This window comes from Oncorhynchus gorbuscha, linkage group LG13 (assembly GCF_021184085.1).
Source record: "Oncorhynchus gorbuscha isolate QuinsamMale2020 ecotype Even-year linkage group LG13, OgorEven_v1.0, whole genome shotgun sequence".
Taxonomy (NCBI): domain Eukaryota; kingdom Metazoa; phylum Chordata; class Actinopteri; order Salmoniformes; family Salmonidae; genus Oncorhynchus; species Oncorhynchus gorbuscha.
In genome coordinates, this window is record NC_060185.1 from 34260999 (window position 1) to 34275232 (window position 14234).

At 45.2% G+C, this 14234-nt stretch overlaps 1 protein-coding gene across 1 annotated transcript in view; it reads right to left on the reverse strand.

The window, feature by feature from the left end:
- Window positions 1–13971, reverse strand: part of LOC123992282 (calcium-binding protein 8-like) — a 53733-nt gene extending 39762 nt beyond the window's left edge. Inside the window, exon 1 of the mRNA XM_046293448.1 lies at window positions 13297–13971. The gene's annotated coding sequence lies outside the window, so the exon portion shown is untranslated. The remainder of the gene's footprint in view (window positions 1–13296) is intronic.
- Window positions 13972–14234: the final 263 nt, after the last annotated feature.

A 14234-nucleotide genomic window follows, 5' to 3' on the forward strand; every position in this document is an offset into this window, starting at 1 on the left:
AGGGTTGGTAGGGTTAGGGAAAAATAATAAAGAATGAAAATATATTTAATAATAAAATACAGTATATATTGAAATTAATATATATTTACAGAAAATATATATATGGGGGATTGGAAATGGTGCAGACAACTACATTGATAGAAGCCACAATCTTTGCACTTTGAGATATCAGCTGATGTAAGAAGGGCTTTATAAATACATTTGATCTGATTTGAATCTATCTCCAATAATAATGCTGATCTACTCCCCCATAAAAAAGTAATAATAAATAATCTCTCCCACTGTGATGCCAGCATAACAAGGGGGTATGTTTTCCTATTCATTATTGAATAAATCGAAGCCCAGGGGTATCACAGAACAGAAAATAAAAACAGGGAGCGAGAGAGAGCGCAGGGGATTTGGGCGCAAGCACTTCCTTGCTCTAATTGGCTTCTGTTTTGATTAGACCCTGAGAGGAGGATGGGAGGATGCCTCTTGAAACAGAATGAGGAGTTAAAAGAAAGAGGCTATGTGTGATATAAACATTTTAAAATCCACTGTACCACTCAGAACCATGTAGCTCATAGGCCAAAGGGTAATGTGGGCTACACTTTCTCAGCTGAACAGTCCCCCAACCAACACTCGCAATTGAGGGACATTTGTCATGGTTTGGCTTGCAATCACTCTCCAGCTGAGCAATGTGTGATGCTCTGTATGGTTTCCAGCTTGAGAGCCATCCACCCCACTTACTGTAAACCTATAGCTACCTCCTACATCTATACCTTACTTCCCTAACCACACAGTCACCTCATTTTCTCTACGTCCTGGGTTCAGATATGTATGACAGTACAAGCAGTGTTGTTGCACTCAGTGGAACGAACAAGGCCCTATAATTGCAACAGCTATTCTTGTCATACCAACACGTTAATGGAACACACATCCCTCCTCAGAATGTAAAGTTGAGGAGAATAATAGTAGAGAGAATGATTTATTTCAGCTTTTGCAAAATTTTAATTACATTAAATTTTCAAAATGTTCATTACATTGCCAGTGGGTCAGACATTTACATACACTCAATTAGTATTTGGTAGCATTGCCTTTAAATTGTTTAACTAACAAATTTTTCAGGTAGCCTTCCACATGCTTCCCACAATAAGTGGGTGACTTTTGGCCCATTCCTCCTGACAGAGTGTCACGTTCTGACCTTAATTCCTTTGTTTTGTCTTTGTTTAGTATGGTCAGGGCGTGAGTTGGGGTGGGCAGACTGTTTGTGTATTCCACCTCGCCGCACTGGCCTGGCTACGGGAGCATTCAACCAGGTAAAGTTGGGCAGGCTTGGTGCTTGAGACCTCCTGTGCGCCTTCACGGTCCGGTCTATCTGGTGCCACCTCCATGTACCAGCCCTCCAGTGGCAGCTCCACGCACCAGGCTGTCTCTCCGTCTTCTCCCTACAGGTGCTCCCGCCTGTCCAGTGCTGTCAGAGCCTTCCTCCTCTCCAGCGCTGCCAGAGTCTCCCGTCTGTCCTGAGCTGCCAGAGCCTCCCGTCTGTCCTGAGTTGCCAGAGCCTCCCATCGGTCCTGAGCTGCCAGAGCCGCCAGTCTGTCCTGAGCAGCCAGAGCCGCCAGTCTGTCCTGAGCTGCCAGAGCCACCTGTCTGTCCTGAGCCGTCAGTCAGCCAGGAGCTGCCAGAGCCATCAGTCAGCATGGAGCTGCCAGAGCCGTCAGTCAGCCAGGACCTGCCAGAGCCGTCAGTCAGCATGGAGCAGCCTGAGACGTCAGTCAGCCAGGCGATGCCAGAATCGCCCTTCACTCCAGAGCTGCCGGAGTCTCTCACCTGTCGGGCGCAGCCGGAGTCCCCCGCCTGTCCGGCGCTGCCGGAGTCCCCCGCCTGTCCGGCGCTGCCGGAGTCCCTTGCCTGTCCGGCGTTGCCGGAGTCCCCCGCCTGTCCGGCGCTGCCAGAATCTCTTGTCCGTCCAGCGCTGCCGGAATCTCCCGTCCATTCGGGACCCATGGCGAGGGTCCCCAGTCCGAGGTCGGCGGTCTCTTAAGAGGCCATGGAGGCGAATAGAGAGGCGGAGAAGGACTATGGTGGAGTGGGGTCCACGTCCCGCGCCAGAGCCGCCACCTCGGACAGACGCTCACCCAGACCCTCCCCTATAGGTTTATGTTTTGCGACCGGAGTCCGCACCTTTGGGGTTGGGTACTGTCAGGTTCTGACCTTAGGTCCTTTGTTTTGTCTTTGTTTAGTATGGTCAGGGCGTGAGTTGGGGTGGGCAGTCTATTTTTTTCTATGTTGGTTTCTGTGTTCAGCATAGTATGGTTCTCAATCAGAGGCAGGTGTCGTTAGTTGTCTCTGATTGAGAATCATACTTAGGTAGCCTTTTTTCCACCTGTGTTTCGTGGGTGTTTGTCTTCCGTATTAGTGTTCGTACCACACGGGACTGCTTCGTTCATTTCACGTTTATTGTTTTGTATTTCGTAGTGTTCAGTTTATGTATTAAAATAAACATTATGGACACTTACCATGCTGCAAATTGGTCCTCCGATCCTTCTCGCTACTCCTCATCAGAAGAGAAGGACGAGATCCCTTACACAGAGCTGGTGTAACTGAGTCAGTTCTGCCCACACATTTTCTATGGAATTGAGGTCAGGGATGTGTGATGGCCACTCCAATACCTTGACTTTGTTGTCCTTAAACCATTTTGCCACAACTTTGGAAGCATGCTTGGGGTCATTGTTCATTTGGAAGACCCATTTGAGACCAAGCTTTAACTTCCTGACTGATGTCTTGAGATGTTGCTTCAATACATCCACATAATTTTCCTACCTTATGATGCCATCTATTTTGTGAAGTGCACCAGTCCCTCCTGCAGCAAAGTACTGCCACAACATGATGCTGCCACCCCAATGCTTCACGGTTGGGATGGTGTTCTTCGGCTTGCAAGCCTCCCCCTTTTTCCTCCAAACATAACGATGGTCATTATGGCCAAACAGTTCTATTTTTGTTTCATCAGACCAGAGGATATTTTTCCAAAAGGTACGATCTTTGTCCCCATGTGCAGTTGCAAACTGTAGTCTGTTTTTTTTATGACGGTTTTGGAGCAGCGGCTTCTTCCTTGCTGAGCGGCCTTTCAGGTTATGTCAATATAGGACTCGTTTAACTGTGGATATAGATACTTTTGTACCTGTTTCCTTCAGCATCTTCACAAGGTCCTTTGCTGTTGTTCTGGGATTGATTTGCACTTTTCGCACCAAAGTACGTTCATCTTGAGGAGACAGAACGAGTCTCCTTCCTGAGCGGTATGACGGCTGCGTGGTCCCATGTTGTTTATACTTGCGTACTATTGTTTGTACAGATGAATGGGGTACCTTCACGCCATTTGGAAATTGCTCCCAAGGATGAACCAGACTTGTGGAGGTCTACAATTTATTTTCTGAGGCCTTGGCTGATATCTTTTGATTTTCCCATGATGTCAAGCAAAGAGGCACTGAGTTTGAAGGTAGACCTTGCAATACATCCACAGGTACATATCCAATTGACTCAATTTATGTCAATTAGCCTATCAGAAGCTTTTAAAGCCATGACATACTTTTCTGGAATGTTGCAAGCTGTTTAAAGGCACATTCAACTTCGTTTATGTAAACTTCTGACCCACGAGAATTGTGATACCGTGAATTATAAGTGAAATAATCTGTCTGTAAACAATTGTTGGAAAAATTACTTGTGTCATGCACCACTAAACCATCCACTACTGTACCGTATACATAGTTCAAACAGCAGGACAGTGCTGGGCTAACTAAACCATCCGCTACTGTACTGTATACATAGTTCAAACAGCAGGACAGTGCTGGGTTAACTAAACCATCCACTACTGTACTGTATACATAGTTCAAACAGCAGGAGAGTGCTGGGCTAACTAAACCATCCGCTACTGTACTGTATACATAGTTCAAACAGCAGGACAGTGCTGGGCTAACTAAACCATCCGCTACTGTACTGTATACATAGTTCAAACAGCAGGAGAGTGCTGGGCTAACTAAACCATCCGCTACTGTACTGTATACATAGTTCAAACAGCAGGACAGTGCTGGGCTAACTAAACCATCCGCTACTGTACTGTATACATAGTTCAAACAGCAGGAGAGTGCTGGGCTAACTAAACCATCCGCTACTGTACTGTATACATAGTTCAAACAGCAGGACAGTGCTGGGCTAACTAAACCATCCGCTACTGTACTGTATACATAGTTCAAACAGCAGAAGAGTGCTGGGCTAACTAAACCATCCGCTACTGTACTGTATACATAGTTCAAACAGCAGGACAGTGCTGGGCTAACTAAACCATCCGCTACTGTACTGTATACATAGTTCAAACAGCAGGACAGTGCTGGGCTAACTAAACCATCCGCTACTGTACTGTATACATAGTTCAAACAGCAGGAGAGTGCTGGGCTAACTAAACCATCCGCTACTGTACTGTATACATAGTTCAAACAGCAGGACAGTGCTGGGCTAACTAAACCATCCGCTACTGTACTGTATACATAGTTCAAACAGCAGGACAGTGCTGGGCTAACTAAACCATCCGCTACTGTACTGTATACATAGTTCAAACAGCAGGAGAGTGCTGGGCTAACTAAACCATCCGCTACTGTACTGTATACATAGTTCAAACAGCAGGACAGTGCTGGGCTAACTAAACCATCCGCTACTGTACTGTATACATAGTTCAAACAGCAGGACAGTGCTGGGCTAACTAAACCATCCGCTACTGTACTGTATACATAGTTCAAACAGCAGGACAGTGTTGAACAAACATCAGTGAGAGACTGAGTACACACACACACACATGCACACACACAGAGTTGGCTCCAGACCCAGCAGTAGACTGACCAGGATTGGCAAAAAATCCCACTCAGTAGCTATTGTCTTTTCATTATTTAGTGATTCAAATGCATACTGTTAAAATATAGGCGTACAATACAGAAAGCAGAGGTGGTCTGGATTTCACTCTAAGATTTACAGCCTAATAAAATAGGCAGTAGAAATGTCTCATATTGAGATATAATCATTCGATCAAGCATCAATATTTCAGAGTGTTGTAGGCTAGACTCTCAGTATGCAAACTTTTGACTCTAACACTGGAAGCATGCCTGTATATTCTCTATGACAGATGTCTTTTTTACAGAGGTCTTCAAAAGTTGTCCCGTTTAATTTGCATTAATAATAGAATGTAAAACAGAGACGCAGCCAGCCAGTCTGTAATGTATACCATTACACCATAGCCCAAACAGAGCACTAAACTTGCATTTGGCTAGTCTGTTAAATCGGGAGGGAAATCAGGACAGTGTACAGCACTATGTGTAGTAAACATTGCATAGCGATAATTCCTTTTACAGTTGCCAAAACAAACCTAACTGTAATGGTTTTGTGAAAATGAACACAATGTCCTGTACATAATGATTTGTCATATACCCATTACTAATGGCAAACTCATTACTAATGGTGTGCTTTAAAACCAACCGGTGACAGACAGCAAGAGAGAGAAGCTACGTTCCTCCTGCTTGGAATATTATGCATCAGGCCCCACTGCATCACCAGACCACAAATGATATTGTCTATTACTGCTTGCCCCCGGGGAGTGGGTCAGAAGGCTCTGCAGATATCTGTGGGGGAGAGGTGGAGGCAAGGTATGACCATTAGCCTACCACCTACAGGGGTACGTAGCCTCAGTCCTAAGGGAGTGCTGGAAGGCATGACTAATCAACCTGTTGTCTCACTTAGGATTGTGCCTGTGTCCAGAGGCTAGTTATGACACCAATGTCTTGAGGCATACAGAGGGGAGCAAGGCATGACCAATCAACCTTCTGTGTCAGTGAAGGCCAAGCCTGTGTGTGTGTCCTATCCTAAGGAATGACTAATCTACCTGCTGTTCAACAAAATATGAAACCCATGTCCTGAAGGCAAGGCAGAGCAAGGCATGGCGAATCAACCTGCTGCTAAAGGACCAACGCTGTGTGTCCAGACTCCAGAGGGTAGGTGTGACTAATCAAACTGCAGGCTGACTGCAGGCTGCAGCAGTGTTATGCATTGGCCTTGTCTGTGATGCCCGGGGAGACCTGATGGCCAGTCCTCATTCCAAGGCCACAGCATGCACACACACAAAGTACATTTTATGATGGCGTTAGACAACGTAACGTATGGTGTTAAGATACTCAGAATTGGATCAGAACAACAACAAATGATCATAGGGCTACGCTAAACAAAATTCACACAAAACGTATGGAAGATGCAATTCATATGAAAAATCATATCAAAATTAAGTTGATTCACACATATACTACCGTCAAAAAGCTTGGGGTTACTTAGAAATGTCCTTGTTTTTGAAAGAAAGACCATTTTTTTTGTCCATGAACATAACATCAAATTGATCAGAAATACAGCGTAGACATTGTTAATGTTGTAAATGACTATTGTAGCTGGAAACGGCTGATTTGTATGGAATATCTACATAAGCGTACACATCACTCCTGTGTTCCAATGGTACGTTGTGTTAGCTAATCCAAGTTTATCATTTTAAAAGGCTATTTGATCATTAGAAAACCCTTTTGCAATTATGTTAGCACAGCTCAAAACTGTTGTTCTAAATAAAGAAGTAATACAACTTGCCTTCTTTAAACTATTTGAGTATCTGGAGCATCAATCAGCATTTGTGTGTTCGATTACAGGCTCAAAATGGCCAGAAACAAAGGACTTTCTTCTGAAACTCGTAAGTCTATTCTTATTCTGAGAAATGAATGCTATTCCATGTGAGAAATCACCAAGAAACTGAAGATCTCGTACAATGCTGTGTACTTCTCCCTTCACAGAACAGCGCAAACTAGCTCTAACCAGAATAGAAAGTTGAGTGGAAGGCCCCGGTGCACAACTGAACAAGAGGCCAAGTACATTTGAGTGTCTAGTTTGAGAAACAAACACCTCACAAGTCCTCAACTGGCAGCTTCATTAAAATGGTACCCGCAAAACACCAGTCTCAACATCAAAAGTGAAGAGGCGACTCCGGGATGCTGGTCTTCTAGGCAAAGTTCCTCTGTCCGGTGTCTGTGTTCTTTTGCCCATCTAAATCATTTATTTTTATTGGCCAGTCTGAGATATGGCATTTGCTTTGCAACTCTGCCTAGAAGGCCAGCGTCCCAGAGTCGCATCTTCACTGTTGACAATGAGAGTTTCAGAAGAAAGTTATTTGTTTCTGGCCATTTTGAGCCTGTAATCAAACCCACAAATGCTAATGCTCCAGATACTCAACTGGTCTTAAGAAGGCAAGTTTTAATGTTTCTTCGTTCAGAACAACAGTTTTCAGCTGTGCTAACATAATTGCAAAAAGGGTTTTCTAATGATCAATTAGCCTTTTTAAATGAATAAATTTGAATTAGCTAACACAACGTGCCATTGGAACGGGCGACTTTAACCTCCCCACGTCTACCTTTGACTCATTCCTCTCTGCCTCCTTCTTTCCACTCCTCTCCTCTTTTTGACCTCACCCTCTCACCTTCCCCCCCCCTACTCACAAGGCAGGCAATACGCTCGACCTCATCTTTACTAGATGCTGTTCTTCCACTAACCTCATTGCAACTTCCCTCCAAGTCTCCGACCACTACCTTGTATCCTTTTCCCTCTCGCTCTCATCCAACACTTCCCACACTGCCCCTACTCGGATGGTATCGCGCCGTCCCAACCTTCGCTCTCTCTCCCCCGCTACTCTCTCCTCTTCCATCCTATCATCTCTTCCCTCTGCTCAAACCTTCTCCAACCTATCTCCTGATTCTGCCTCCTCAACCCTCCTCTCCTCCCTTTCTGCATCCTTTGACTCTCTATGTCCCCTATCTTCCAGGCCGGCTCGGTCCTCCCTCCCGCTCCGTGGCTTGACGACTCAATGCGAGCTCACAGAACAGGGCTCCGGAAGGCCGAGCGGAAATGGAGGAAAACTCGCCTCCCCTGCGGACCTGGCATCCTTTCACTCCCTCCTCTCTACATTTTCCTCCTCTGTCTCTGCTGCTAAAGCCACTTTCTACCACTCTAAATTCCAAGCATCTGCCTCTAACCCTAGGAAGCTCTTTGCCACATTCTCCTCCCTCCTGAATCCTCCTCCCCCCTCCTCCTCTCTACAGATGACTTCGTCAACCATTTTGAAAAGAAGATCGACGACATCCGATCCTCGTTTGCTAAGTCAAACAACACCGCTGGTTCTGCTCACACTGCCCTACCCTGTGCTCTGACCTCTTTCTCCCTCTCTCTCCAGATGAAATCTCGCGTCTTGTGACGGCCGGCCGCCCAACAACCTGCCCGCTCGACCCTATCCCCTCCTCTCTTCTCCAGACCATTTCCGGAGACCTTCTCCCTTACCTCACCTCGCTCATCAACTTATCCCTGACCGCTGGCTACGTCCCTTCCGTCTTCAAGAGAGCGAGAGTTGCACCCCTTCTGAAAAAACCTACACTCGATCCCTCCGATGTCAACAACTACAGACCAGTATCCCTTCTTTCTTTTCTCTCCAAAACTCTTGAACGTGCCGTCCTTGGTCAGCTCTCCCGCTATCTCTCTCAGAATGACCTTCTTGATCCAAATCAGTCAGGTTTCAAGACTAGTCATTCAACTGAGACTGCTCTTCTCTGTATCACGGAGGCGCTTTCCTCACCACGCTCTCACCACTGGTGTCCCAGCCACAGTAGTCATTTCAACTGAACACCTTCTGAAAAAACCTTCTTTTCTCTCCAAAACACCGTCTTTCTCCCAACATTATCAATGCTCTTCTCTCGCTCTCCTCTGCTCTCATCTACACTGTCACTTGGCTCTGTCATAACCTCATGGTCTCTCCTATCATTGCTATGCAGACGACACACAATTAATCTTCTCCTTTCCCCCTTCTGATGACCAGGTGGCGAATCGCATCTCTGCATGTCTGGCAGACATATCAGTGTGGATGACGGATCACCACCTCAAGCTGAACTTCGGCAAGACGGAGCTGCTCTTCCTCCCGGGGAAGGACTGCCCGTTCCATGATCTCGCCATCAAGAGCGCTAAGAACCTTGGCGTGATCCTGGACAACAAACTGTCGTTCTCAACTAACATCAAGGCGGTGGCCCGTTCCTGTAGGTTCATGCTCTACAACATCCGCAGAGTACGACCCTGCCTCACACAGGAAGCGGCGCAGGTCCTAATCCAGGCACTTGTCATCTCCCGTCTGGATTACTGCAACTCGCTGTTGGCTGGGCTCCCTGCCTGTGCCATTAAACCCCTACAACTCATCCAGAACGCCGCAGCCCGTCTAGTGTTCAACCTTCCCAAGTTCTCTCACGTCACCCCGCTCCTCCGCTCTCTCCACTGGCTTCCAGTTGGAGCTGTGAGGGGAACGGCACCTCAGTACCTCCAGGCTCTGAAAACCCAAATAAGGGCACTGCGTTCATCCACCTCTGGCCTGCTCGCCTCCCTACCACTGAGGAAGTACAGTTCCCGCTCAGCTCAGTCAAAACTGTTCGCTGATCTGGCTCCCCAATGGTGGAACAAACTCCCTCACGACGCCAGGACAGCGGAGTCAATCACCACCTTCCGGAGACACCTGAAACCCCACCTCTTTAAGGAATACCTAGGATAGGATAAAGTAATCCTTCTCACCCCCTCCCCCCTTAAAATATTTAGATGCACTATTGTAAAGTGGTTGTTCCACTGGATGTCATAAGGTGAATGCACCAATTTGTAAGTCGCTCTGGATAAGAGCGTCTGCTAAATGACTTAAATGTAAATGTAATTGGAACACAGGAGTGATGGTTGCTGATAATGGGCTTCTGTATGCCGATGTAGATATTCCGTTAAAAAAAATCGGCAGTTTTCAGCCACAGTAGTCATTTCCAACATTATCAATGTCTACACTGTATTTCTGATCAATTGTATGTTCTTTTAATGGACAAAAAATGGCTTTTCTTTCAAAAACAGGGACATTTCTAAGTGACCCCAAACTTTTGAACGGTAGTGCATACTTTAAGTTACAGTGCAGCAGCAGGTACACAGCACAATGCAAGACAGCCAACAGCCAAGGTCGTAACTGTTATACTGTATACTTTAAGTTACAGTGCAGCAGCAGGTACACAGCACAATGCAAGACAGCCAACAGCCAAGGTCGTAACTGTTATACTGTATAGTTAAGCTGGTGCTGAATATCCTTCCTGTAGTTCATATTCATAGCTCCTTCGGCTCCACAGAGGGCTAAAGACACCCTCATCACACTGCTTTAAAACATCTCTAGTTATGAAAACCCTTCACCGGTGTGTACAGCGTACAGAGCCAAAAAAAGGAATGATGATAATGTTGATCTATGCTACACACAAAGTAAGCAATGATACTGTAGAACTAGAAATTTAGATTGAGGATTGACACCCGCCAATGTGGCCATGGCTGACAGTTGATATCCGATCATAACCTGCCCATGCTTACTGACAACGCAATTTACTCCCTCTGCAGTCTCTAAGAGAAGAGCCGTGTCAACACATTACTAAACCCAGAGTCTACATATACCTCCTTTACCATGACTAGTCTGGTGTAAATAAATACAGTATACAGTATAAAGCCTTTAGCCAACTACTGAAGGTAAGGTGCAGCAGGGTGACACCAGCAGTACCTCTGCTGCATTTCCTCCAGTGGAGAAGTCTAAATGGCACAATGACATGATACATTTCCTCATGATGTAAAGACCTTTGGGTCTTTACACTTCAAAAGGCACAAGAAAGAGGATTTCGACACACACCATCTCAGATTTGGACAATTTCTTTGGATCCTGATATCTCAGACATTGTAGAAAAAGGCTTTGTCTAAAGTAAATGTTAGGTACTATAATTACTGAATATTATATGAATCATATAAATTAAAATGGCCAATTTGGGTTTCGACCAATTAGCTTAATATCGCAGAGATCAAATTATTTTCCGGAATGCTTATCTTATCTGTTTTTATCTACAGAACCGATTTCAGAACAATCTGAAAAGGTGGGTGTCATGGCTTGCTGAAATGTCATTGAACGACTCCATTGAGTCATGAGCTCTATGGCTTAAATCTGAACTTTAAAAACCTTCCAATACAGCCATTAAATACTAGCCGCAAAAGGACAGACTATAAACTATGATTAAAGACAACGGAGGTTAAAGTATACCACCAATATTGATTATAACTCTGGTATTATATATTCAAGTGACAAAGGAAAGATAACAAAATCAATATTCTGCAACTATAGTATACTGTGTGAAAAGACAAGCACACAATTCCTAGTCCCACACAGCTCAGTCTACTACACAGGTTATACGTGTATGTGAGCAGGTTGTTGGAGACCCCAGTATCCCAGTCCCTGCTGTTCTGTTGCTTACCCATACTGATACTCTGTGTTGGGGTACAGATGCAGTGCAACAGGCTCCTTCACCGGGCTTTCCATCAGGTCTCTGGGGGTAGGGGTTCCTAAGCCCGGTAACTCTCCCTCTCCTTCTCCTCCTACCTCAGGTACAGGCTCCTCTGTCCAACCCAGAGGCTCCTGCTCTGTCATCTCCTCCTCCATCGGACAGCTCCGCAGGCAGAGATTCCTAGTCCCAAACACAGCAGCAGCAGCAGCAGCAGCAGGGTGCCTGTCCCCAGACAACTGAGCCCGACTGCTTCCTCCCGAATTTGGGCTTCTCCCAAAGCAGCAGCATCAGTATCAGGAAATCCGTTGTTAATATTTGAGCCATGGAAGTGGCTCACTGACTCACTTTACTGACTCTGACTCTCCTATTCCCTCTCTCTCTCTCTCTCTCTCTCTCTCTCTCTGTCTCTCTCTCTCTCTCTCTCTCTCTCTCTCTCTCTCTCTCTCTCTCTCTCTCTCTCTCTTAATATTTGAGCCATGGAAGTAGCTCACTCACTGACTCACTTTACTGACTCTCTCTCTCTCTCTCTCTCTCTCTCTCTCTCTCTCTCTCTCTCTCTCTCTCTCTCTCTCTCTCTCTCTCTCTCTCTCTCTCTCTCTCTCTCTCTCATTCACTCAAATATACCTCCACATGGGGAAACACAGTTGAAGACTCATTATTGAGTCTTCAACCACCTGAATTTGATTTGATTTATTGAGTCCCAATGACTGACACGGTCTTTCCTCTGCGGCTGCGCTAGCGCTCACACCTAGCAGCGTGTACTCACAGCGCGTAGCAGCATCATGTGCGACAAGAGGTCTAAAAAGGCTACCTGGTGCGCGACATTCTTAAAAATATGTGACATGCAACGATAAGCAAGCGTAAAAAGCGGGCGTCACTGCAAGGCTCAGCAGTGATACAGGCTCAGAGGAGCGCCCATAGCGCCTCACAGCCCCCGCGGGATGGACAATCGGCTCGCTGAGGCAAGGTGTTCTAATGAAATGTGTGAAAACAGAAATTCACACCTCCAGAACATCACAGCTCTCCAGAAGAACTTCCGGTAAATTGTTAACAACACACTCATCATCAGTATGATAGAGGGTCAGTGTTGACATGGAATGATCTGATAATCATAATACATTTGGATCAATTATCAGTCTTAACCAGTCACTAAAATGAAATGTAACCTTTATTTAACTAGGCAAGCCAGCTAAGAACAAATTATTATTTACAATGACAGCCAACCCCGGAAGACGCTGGGCCAATTATTCGCTGCTCTATGGGACTCCCAATCACGGCCTGATGTGATACAGCCTGGATTCGAACCAGGGACTATAGTGACCCTTCTTGCTCTGAGATGCAGCGCCTTAGACTGCTGCGCCTCTCGGAACCAATTTGTCTTGATCTTTTTAGGCCTGCCATACAAGATCTAAATGATGATGCAGTGCTGTGATTAGCTTAGTTTTTCTCTTTATCTACTTCACAATGTCAAAATAAATGTTTAATTGATTGATTTTCGAATAAAGCCTGTTCTCTATCACAATAACACCAATAGAGAAATGTAATTATGATGGTCTGATGAAGACTCTGCTATTAATTAAGCCTACTCTAAAATAAAGCCAGAGGATGAATTCGATTCCATATAACACAAATTTAAGCAATTCTAAAATTCAAACATCATACTGAAACACTCTGAAATACTCCATCCAAAATTATATTCACTCCATCAAAGAATGATCAATCATACTAGACAGAGGAACGTATGCTATTAAATAACAACAAGTGTATAACAACCAGCTTGTCTAAGGCAGTCGAAAATGGGCTATTTCCAATGGTTACCGAGAAGTTCAAATGTTACTGAATATGACTCAGATTATATCTTGAATTCCAGACTTACCGTTTTTGGAGAGCAGTGGGATGTCTTTGAAAGCGATTAATCAAATCCGTAGTCGACAGGATTCCCGATTTAGACGCACTTGGATCCAGTTAAAATACCTCCCCTGAATTCTCATAAATGTTTGTATTTTTTATTGTTGAAATAAAATATTCAATTTTTAGCTACAATGTGGAACAATTTATCCACCACAACAAAAGGATGCGTTGGTTGGTCGTCTCTCTATTGACAAATCCATGCGTAGCCGACTGGGCACATTCACTGCCCCAGTTCCAGCCGGCGCAATTGAACGGTAGCACTTTTGGACCAAGTCCCACCCATTAATTTTAACAGCCCCTATCAGTCCACACCATATCCATGTGCTACATTGATATTAGGTGCTCACTGCTTAGAAAATGTGTCCTGTGTAACCGTCCTATAGCTGGCAGATGTATTGGTGTCGAACGCCTGGAGAGGTTGACACGCTTAGAGCCTTCAGCGGCGTTCAAGACGACGCTCCTACACAATCAGTGTCTCAGGAGTTCGGTGTTTAACGGTTGTTTGCCTCGCCAATCCACGTTTTTATGTAAATTCTAGGTTTTCTACGGAGAAACAGTTCCCAACCTTATGAAAATGCTTCAGCCATAAGTTCTTCTTCCAAAGGCTGTTGTTAACCAACGTGCCCCCCGCGCTCAACAAGGAGAGACTGACCAGGCAAGAGTCATTGCTCAACTGGTTTTGCACAGCGTACTATCCGTCAGGTCTGCGCGCCTTATCGAAAAGTGAGCTCATTTGCATCCCAATTTGGAAATGTGGGAGGCTCCAAAATAAATGACAGCAATTATGAAAATGTTTATCTTATACAATTAGGGAACTTTAATATAAATAAAAACATTTAAAAATTGACATGCATAGCCATTGCCCTTTTGAGGTTACAAATGGCTATTAATGCCCATTAATTG